At 38.9% G+C, this 10,288-nt stretch overlaps 1 long non-coding RNA gene across 2 annotated transcripts in view; it reads right to left on the reverse strand.

Annotated features, from left to right (window-relative positions):
- The window catches only part of LOC143748709 (uncharacterized), an 80,899-nt gene extending 70,814 nt beyond the window's left edge, over nt 1–10,085 (reverse strand). For both annotated transcript variants that reach the window (XR_013206829.1, XR_013206830.1), the window contains exon 1: nt 9,784–10,085. This is a non-coding gene — a long non-coding RNA (uncharacterized LOC143748709). The remainder of the gene's footprint in view (nt 1–9,783) is intronic.
- Between the last annotated feature and the right edge of the window lie 203 nt (nt 10,086–10,288).

Genomic DNA, 10,288 nt, shown 5'->3' on the forward strand with positions numbered 1-10,288 from the left:
TACAATGATCATGCTGAAAATGGACTAGGTTTGAATTTAGAACAAACACATGAAAACAGTTCTAAAGGGAAACCGTCCTAGACACTTCTTAGTCTAAACTATCTTTTGGTCAAATAAGAGACATATTCTGTGGCTCTAGATGTTTATGGTAAATTAAAAAAAAAAATTAAAAGGAATGAAGAAAAATATCCCTCAAAGAGTTGCTCAATGAATCCTCTTTTGAACTGTGGCCAGATGTCCTGAAACTGTATCGACATTCATGTTGCCTGTCAAACTACATTCCAGACCGGTTCTTTCTCTTTCTGGGTTTAGAATGGACACCTCAGTCATTTACCTGTTTAAGAGAACCCACAGCTCTTTCATAGTTACTGGCATTCTGGCTTCTCAGTTACCACTGAAATTGATGTCATAAGGGGAGTTGGGTTTCCAGTCTTACATTTTGTCATATTTTCTACCTGAAAATAGAAACCTTTTGAGAAACAGGCTATACCAAATGTCTCTTCAACCAGAGAGGTCTAAATATGGGCAGAATAGCATCTAAAGTCAATCAAAATGTATTATATAGTTTTTTAATGCATGCTCCTGGTCTTCTTATGAATGATTTATCAGAGCATGTTATTATTGAAAAAGAAAAAAAAGAAAAGCGAACCGGCATCTCTAAGATTTGGCAGGCCTATATAATATTTTTTTTTTATCCATCTTTCGCGAAGAATGGAGGTTGCGTTGGAGTGTTTTGATAGTATTTTGGGTGCTGGGTAATATCGCTATACACCATACAACTATAAAATTTTTAGAAAGAGGAAGCTGAAAACCATCAGAAGAGCAAAAACAAAATGAATGATTAGATGGAGATGGATGACATGTATAGCAGCATGCGGTAAAGAACATTATTCTGCTTATGATATATCATACAGCTAGACCTATAAAGACAAGACATTTCCAAGCAATAGCCTATTGACATCATATCCGGGAGATAAGTCAGTAAATTTGAGTAAAATCACAGTCTTCGCTTATCCCGTGCAAATGCGCAACACGAAATTCAGATGTGGGACGGTCACACGAGGTCCCCAGATAATACTAATCCAGTGCAATCTAGGGCTTAAAGCACCACTATACAGTTATTTTAGCTTAACTGAACATCTTCGGAGTTATTGGAATGGTTATATGACTCTTTTCGGGTTGAATGGTGGTCGTCTCGCCCCCCTGGTGCCTGTGAGTGGAAAAACCGTACTTGCAACTGTGGGCCGGCGGACCGCCGTCAGGAAGTATCGCGTGATTTCAGCTCTCGAGATGTAACGAATTGCTTTACGGCACTGCACACATTACACGCATACACGCCCCCATCCAGGATCCGGCTAGCTATAAGAACAACTGTCGTCCCATGGCAAAGCCGGCATATAAGAAGCAGAAAGCTAAAAAAGCATTGTCGGAGGTACAGAGAAAGAGGAAACGGCAGACTGACCGAGCGAGGAGTCAGACACGAGTAAACATCGGACCTGGCCTTTCAGAATGGCGGAAAAAAAACGAAGAAAGCGCGGTCGGAAGAGTCTACAAAAAGGTAACGAGAATCCAACAGCGCGAGAAACCGGACAAGAGTTCCACTCGCTCAGGCTTTCATTGTTAAAGTTGATTCCTGCGATTATCATGAGAACAGTGTTCAATATCTCACATAATTATCAGGACATAAATAAGCCTACACGTTGTAAATAGTGTAAATGAGCGCAATTTGCAAACTATTATGATAAATTGCAATAATCATGACTAACAACATCATAACGGACATTGTTACGAAATAATGCGACGTACATGATACACTTTATTGGTGTCATCTGGCATTTAGGCTCAGGTAAGCCTAACGCGGTAGGCTACTTTATTATTATGAAGTGCAGACAAAGGCCGTGAGTGCAGATACGCTCTGCGTGAGTGGTGTTTACGACAGTAACGTTAAATACAAGTACTCTACAGCGACTCTAGGGATCGCTGTTTGACAAAAACAGAAATCCTGCATAGTGCCGCTTTAAGTAATATGTAATAAATAAAAACATTAACTTTTTTCCTCCTAAAACAACTTTCCCTTTTCTCCACGTCACTAAGGCCTTGCAGGCTATTGGATACTGTCAACAAACAGAAAAATAGCTGCTTGGGTATTGCAAACGTTTATTCAGGTCTGTAACACACTTTTTATCATACAATCAATTCCCAATGGACAAAAAGTCCCACTCTACTTTTTTTTCTCAATTAATATTATGTTTCCCACAGAAATAGACACTGTTAACATCAACATGAATGCCTGTTAATAATGACGTACATTATATATTTAATGTGTTGTGAACAGCACTTCATGTTGACTAACGGTTGAGTACAGTGTGTGTTTTGTGCGCGTACAGCTTCATGATTTGCCACATGCTTCTCTGGACTTCTACATATGACAGTATAATAAACACAGCGGTCACTTAGCTTTCTTCAACTTCTTTGGCTAACTTTCATACACAGTCTCATTTTGTCATGTGTAATGTACACAGAGAGGCACTCATGTTTTGCTAAGAAATGCTGAAACTCTAACGATGTGTTAAGAGACATTTCTGCTGGATAGAGTAAACAAAGACAAGGTGATTGTTTCAGATCTGCAAAATACACAAAAAACACAAAAGACTTTAACAAGAATGCCATAAACAGATGTTTCTGAAACATGTGCTGTGCTCTGATGTTAAATTTACAGAAATTAATCCATGAATTAACGCTGGAATGTGATTTTTCTCTGTGGTTGGATTTACTGCACAGAAGAACGACTGGAACGTGTTCTTTGGCACCTCCCAGTGCAGCAGGAAGCTGGAAAAACCAGGAGTGTGCTATTTCCAAATTGTTTCGCTGCTGTCTGTGTGTTTCTCATTAAAAAAAAGAAAAAAAGAAATTAGATCTCTTCATTATCTATAGCCTATAGAATAGTTTTTTGTTTGCTTAAGTTTGCTGTTTCTATCCTCATAAATTGCATATAATGTTCACACACTGCAAAGATTTATCAAAATATTAAAAGTCAGTTATTTCGATTATCTTCTCCTAAGGAAAGATCTTTTAGTAGAAACATCTAAACAACTAAGAAAAAACTGAGGCTTTAAAGGCCCACTGAAGTGCCTTTAGCGTCTATTTATAGTGTAAAGGCCATAGACTGTAAAAAAAATATGGACAAAGTGTCTGTGACGTCACCCATAGACTTTCTGAAGAACGGTTTTGAGGACGTTCATGGGGGGTATGGGCGGCGCCATCTCGGAAAATCTTTTCAGAAAGGATACAGAGGTGGTATGATGTGTTGTGTCAGATCATGGCTGAGACGTCAAATTTCAAGAATTCCACTCGGCGCAGCCAGTTATCAGCTGTCAATCACGCTGTCAATCAAAGTTAACCATGCCCTTATTTGTCAAACAATTTATATCTAAATATGATCTAAACTAACGAGTTAGAAAACAATTCACCCCCCTCACAGTTGTCAGGCACTCGGAACCTATCGAAAAATACAATAAAAGTCCATGGGACCAACCTGTAAAAACATGAATTTATGCTGTGACATTTTAACGGACATTTTAACATGGGAGTCTATGGACATTTGCTCCCTTTTGGGACCTGCCCCTAGCGAATATTCAATGTATTACAGTTTTTCGCACTTCCGGGTAGGCTTCATTTTTTAGATTGGAATGTTGCCGCTTGGTAAAGATCCGTTCGCACCGGGACGAATTTCGCACGCGATATTTGCCGACGTTTAACGCCTTGTGATTAAACAAAGGGCGCCAATGTGAGTGTGCACACCGATGCGAAAAACGGCACGCATAAAAGCGTCATTTTGTTAAAAAAACGCCTCGGGTTCGTTTTTTTTGGTTTGACACGCCTCGTCAAAAACTATCCGACCATTGAGAATGGCGCTTTTGCTCACGTGTCGGGAGCTTCTGAAGTTACAGTAAAACACAACTTGGGGGGGCTCAAACACAAAACGGTCTTGCCGAGCACACATACGTAATGGCGAAGAAGATATACGCCAAGTAGTGTCTACACTGCCAGTAAGAAGACGAAGAAGATGCAAGCCAAGATAAATGTAGAGGTGCTGGTCTCGTTGATGTCGGAACATAAGCTTTGGAACAAATCTTCTTCGCCATTACGTATGTGTGCTCGGCAAGACCATTTTGTGTTTGAGCCCCCCCAAGTTGTGTGTGGGGTGGTGATGGCGCAGTGGATAAGACACATGCCTTTGGTGTGAGAGACCTGGGTTTGAATCCACTGTGAGACACCAATGTGTCCCTGAGCAAGACACTTAACCCCTAGTTGCTCCAGAGGCGTGCGACCTCTGAAATATAGCAATTGTAAGTCGCTTTGGATAAAAGCGTCAGCTAAATGAATAAATGTAAATGTAAAATGTAAAGCTTTGACATCCCACCTTCATGTTTTTGCCCATCGAAATGAGTCCCAGCTGCTACTACAGGTAACGCGACTCACCAAACAACACTTAGGCCTGTACTCATTCTGTACTACTGCTCTTGGTAAGGAGTCATTCACACAGCTCGTGTTCTTGGTTCAAAAAACCCTTGAGAGCACAATAAAAAGGATCAGGGAATGAATTTGCATGTTCACTCGGCTCATCGTCAACGAAAATCGCTTGGGTGTGAACACAAAAAAGCGCGTTGAAAAACACTGGCGAATAACGCGCGCCGATATTCGTCCCGGTGTGTGTGGCCCTTAAGGATCATTTGATTGGACTGAAAATTTGAGAGTAGAATGTAGAGTGATGTCATCAAAATCATTGATCCATTTTGGTGGAAATGAGAGACTAAGTTTTGAAAGCTTATATTTCATTGGGACTAATAAAACAAAAGCACACATTAAAACTTTGGTCAATACGATAAAATAATAATTTTCTTGTTAAGGACAATATTCTGTTTGTCTGAATAAATTAAAAATGAAACACTAAAAACTACAATCAATAATTTTTAAAGTTAATTTAGGCATCACAACACTACAATGCACAGTGTAAAAAATAGTGTTTTTAAAGATTAAAGAACTTTGATTGTAAGATGACAGCGCAGCTAATTGTTATGTAAAAATAGGGGAAATACCGTACAAAAAATGATACGAAAAATGTATCACAATTAAATGAAAATTTTATATTTTCCAGTAACGCATATGGTACCAATTTATCTAATTACAGAATATTTTCCTGAGCTATGAAAGAGCAATTTCTTGATGTTTCTTTAAATTGCTGTCATTGAGTATTGAAAAAAAAAAACGTTTTACAATACAAAATACTCATTTGCATGACTATCAGAACATATTTTCATATGTGAGAATTTGCATCACTTAAGCTTATAATGCACAACTATAAATATACATATGCCTGAGCTCTGTGAATAAAGGTGTAGTGAAGAACTGTCCTTGTCACACCATTTGTCAAATTTCCACAAGAAGCTACATGCGTGTACAGTATAAGCGGCTCAAATTCTGTTCCTCCAGTCTCATCCAGTCACACATACAGCACAGTTGACCCTGCCTGACCCCTGCAACTGTGGCAACCCACTTCCTGTCATTCTTTGGACTATTCTGGGATACATGTACAGTAGACTAATCTAATCTCTGTAGCACCATTCACAACCATAAACTCTAGAATAGTTGTAGTAAGAGAAAAAATCTAGTAGTAGTAAGCAGCCTTCCTCTCAATACCGATAATATTCTAATAGAAATACAACAACAACAACCAAACCTATATGAACACTGTCAGGACTCTATAGTGTAATTTACAGCACACTATGTCAGATCTATTTCTGGATGGGGAGTTGTGTCCCTGTTTTGGTTGGAGGCACAGGGAGATAAACAGAATCTACAGTTGATGAGAGTGTTTGAGAGTGTATAGATGGTATTTTTACACAGCTGGGTCAGACTTAGCCCAAGGCATCTGTCTCACTCTCTCTTTCTTCATCTACAACACGACTAACCGTGTCAGATTCAAAGTCTCGCTTTTTTTATCTGTCCTGTTTTCTTCCGAATTCTCCTCCTGATCTTACAGCTCTTACATCTGTCAGCTAGCATCATTAATGTTTGTGTTTAGCCAATTATAGTGAGGTCACAAAGTCTACTTCTGTTTAGTGCGTCAAATGTAACCGAGTGTGCAGAGAGATCTCCGGAGAGTTCCTCGAGCAATATATTTTACATTATGTTATTGTGGTATGTTGTGTCATTTTACTTTTGTTAACTATCTTAGATTAACAGTACAAATGTAAGACACACTACTGTTCAAAAGTTTGGGTTCAGTAAAAAAAAAAAAAATTCCCTATAGATAACACTTTGGATGAATTGATCAGAAAAGTAAAGACATTTATAATGGTAAACAAATTACTGTTCTTTTAAACTTCTATTCAAAGAATCCTGAAAAAGCACAACTGATTTCAACATTAGCAATAAAAAGATATGTTTCTTGAGCTCCAAATCGGCATATTAGAATGATTTCTGAGGGATAGACACTAAAGATGATGCTGAAATGATGCTTAACTGCTGAAATGAACGATTTGGCTTTGACAATTACATTTTAAAAGTATAAAATGAAGTTATTTAAATGTAAAAATATTACTGTTTTTACTGTAAATTTATCAAAAAAGAGTTCTTTCAAAAACATCTTAAAAAACATTCCAACTCCTAACTTTTAAGCTGTATGCTCTGTTAAGTTTCTGAACATATAGAAACTAAAAACATCTGGGATCTGTCATAATGGCAAATCGAAAACCAGATATAGTCCTCAATGTATTTTCAGCATTGCTGCCCTTCTAGCTGCCACACACTAAATTTAAATACAGCCTGTCAGACATCATCTAGCTCAAACAGTCTCTTTCGCTCCTTTGCATTTATAAGCTGAGAACAAAATGTAATGCACAGGACAGTCAACTTAACACGTGCTGATAGTCGAGCTTCAGTCGGCACATTCTTCTCTTCTGAATATAGCAAGCAAAAAGCAAAGCACTTGCTAATTGGATTGAGCAATATGATGCTTGTTTATTTTTCTTCATAAAGGCAATCACAAGTAGTGAAGCTACTGCTTTGTATCCCAACAAATAAGATGAGGCCACATGAGATAAAAGTAATTATGATACTGTAAGCAATTATAGTCTACCTTTTTTTTGCTAGATAATAATATAGCCTAATTTTACTTTTATTATACTAAACATGCTATAAAACCCCTGAAAAGATTAAAAATTGGATAACATCAATCAATTGAGCTAATAAGAATAATAAGAATAATAAGAATAAAAAATGTTGTAGTTGTTTAATCAAAGCAAATACAACTGGGAATACATGTGCCCGAACAAAAGCACATTGACTACAGGTGCAACTCTTTTCTTTCTCTTCCTCTGAACTAATAACAGAAAGCAAGCAGAAAGAGAGTAATAGAATATGGCAAAGAGAGAGAGAGGGGTGGGAAAAGGCACTTTCGGTCAGTTCATATGAGGCATGGCAGTTTTGGCAGTTGCTCTGGGCAACATGCCATTGTTTACATGTGGGAGGGATTAAAGCAGCTCTGAGCGACGCCATTGGCTGAGGTCAAGTTACACTATCAACAACTATTTTGAAATCTTGTGGTGAACCCAGCAGTGCTTCCAAATCAGCTCACGGAGCCTGAAATGTAAAATTAAAATAATTTAACTAAATGCCATGAAATGATCAGAATTCAATTTTCTCAATATTGTGAAACTGACATAACTGAGTTCATACATCTCAGCAGAAGATCACATGGTTCTTTTTAAATAGCAATAGTTCATATAGATCATATATGCAGATGGTTTCTCATTAATTATTTATGATCACTGTGGTTTAAATAATTCATTTTTTACAAGGCAGAGTGTGAAATCTTCAGACATTGCGTAACAGCGCTGGAAGACATAAGTAGAGCAAAGGTAAGGAGGGGAGTAGACTATTCACAAAAATCCCACGGATGCTAATAACAAATAAAAAATTTGCATCATCGTCCATTCATAAAGAAAAACTTAGAACATTTAGTTTATTCACGTTCTAACAAATGGTAATAAATAAATATGTATAAGTACATTTACATATATATATATAATCTAATGGGTTCTCCAGTCGTCATCTTATTCAGTTTAGCCACTCAAAACAGCATCCAACCAAGAACACAGCCTGCCCGTAATCTGAACTTTGACCTGTGAACGACCAAAGTCCCTCATGACCTCATCGTCTCCTTTCACAAACACAATGGGAGTCATCGTGACCTCTCGCTCCTTGGTATGAGCCAGCTGAGCAAAAACCTGAGAACTAATCAGATTAAAAAGAGGAGGAAAGGGATGAGATCAGACTGAATCAGACACAATAAGAAACACTTTTTTTCCCCTCTGTTTGATTTTGTCCTACTTTTCTCATTGTCTCTGTGTAACCGAATAAAGCAATGAAGACTTGAATTAGGAGGTTTTATCAAGTGCTGACAGAAAGGTTTGTGAGCGAAGCAAGTGTTAAAAGTCCACTACATGACCAGTGTGTGTGTGCAAGTGGTCAGAGGGGAGGATGATGACTGAATGACCTTCACATGTGCCTGTTGTTATTTTCCATAGGGGTCAGCCACTAAGAATGCACGGCATGCAAAGACCGCATGTGTCTCTCTTCCTAGTAAGCCCTTTTCTCTCCCTCTTTCGCAGTCTGTATCTCTACCTCCCTTTCTGCTTGTTCACTCTGTTTTCCTTCTGTCTTTTATCAGTTTCTCTGCCACAGATTCTTTCGTTCTCCATAAGCACAAAACTTGCGATAAGAGTTTGAAATGAAGTTCAAAAAGTATGGCTATTTTAGGCAGTTTCCCCTCAGGATATCCTTTTGGACATGCTGTATATTTTCAAACTCTCATGCAGATTACCACCCAACCACCCCTGAACCAGAAAAGTTACCCAACAACTTTTGCAGGCTATGTGCATACGCACACATTGCTAATGCAGCATAAGCATAAAAAATTCGGAGCCCTTTAGCAAGTAACTGAGGAGCGATTGTATGGATTAGGGAGCGGTAAGAACGAATCCGAGCTTTTTCTTGCGTCGCTTGGCTTATCAATCAGTCGACGGCATATGCAGACAGCTGTGAGGACTGCTTTGATGCCGTCTGAAACTATGTCTCTGCGTGTGCCCCCTCAAAACACTAGGGAGAGAAAGCGAGAGAGTCTCTATTTCTGGATGCAGTAGATGTCTGGACGTCTGAACAAAGGAGACAGACGAGACAAACGAGGAAAAGACGGCAGCTGAGTCCATCATACACTGCAGCAGTGAGCAACCACTCCGTTAGGATTAATACACATCCACAACACACATGCAAACACTACAGATGAGTATACGACACACGCACGCATGCATACAAATTCGTATGACATTCATTCAATATTTAGCATAACTCGCATATAGCACATGCACACGGATCACAATATTTCACACTTTTACAGATTTCACAGAGTAGACATAATGTCAACAGTACTTTTATCAAGTATGTGCGTGCAAATCAAACATTCTTGTCTGCAAAAATATAGTCTTTTTACCCTTCAAAACTGATCATAAGCCTCCCAAAGTGAAATACTGTTACATTTAAATCACGTTTAAGCCACGTGTTTAAATGAAGAAAACCTGTGTGCTAACTTTAGACCCTCCCATTGCCATGAAGTGAAAAACTGTACTGAGAAAAACATGCTCATGGTATCAAAACCTAACCTCACAAACGGACTCACTCACACACACACAACACTCAGACAGACTCCAGAAATATACTTACCCACTACTCCACAACTTCAGCCGTCCGTTCCGTTTGGGGACCGTTCTTTATATTCATGCAGAGATATCTGAAAAACATGTACAACACACGTTCTGCTCTGCTCCTCTTTTTCACTTTACTTTCTTTCCTCAGTCAGTTAAATCCAGTTTCAACCTCTTCCCTGAGTAAAAAGAGCGAGAGAGAGAGAGAGAGAGAAAGAGTGAGAGAGAGCGGTAGAAGCTAGTGAACGCTCCAGACACAAACGCTCAGTGAAAAGACCACTGCCACTTTTCTGCATACTCTTCCACCCCCCACCCTCCTCTGCTCTGCTCTCCTGCCCTCCCCTTTCAGAGACTCAGTCCTGTAGCAGAGCAGAAGCCATCTGGTACAGGCCAAAGTCCACTGCAAATGCAATGCGTGTGTGTGAGTGAGAGAGAGAGGAAGAATTAAAATTTACTGTTTGCACTGTATTGAGTTTGCATCCCCACAGCGTGTGAAGTTATGTAAGCATACAGTGTGTCTGTGT

Source organism: Siphateles boraxobius, unplaced genomic scaffold (assembly GCF_051911475.1).
Source record: "Siphateles boraxobius isolate OS27281-9 unplaced genomic scaffold, OSU_SipBor_1 24, whole genome shotgun sequence".
NCBI lineage: Eukaryota > Metazoa > Chordata > Actinopteri > Cypriniformes > Leuciscidae > Siphateles > Siphateles boraxobius.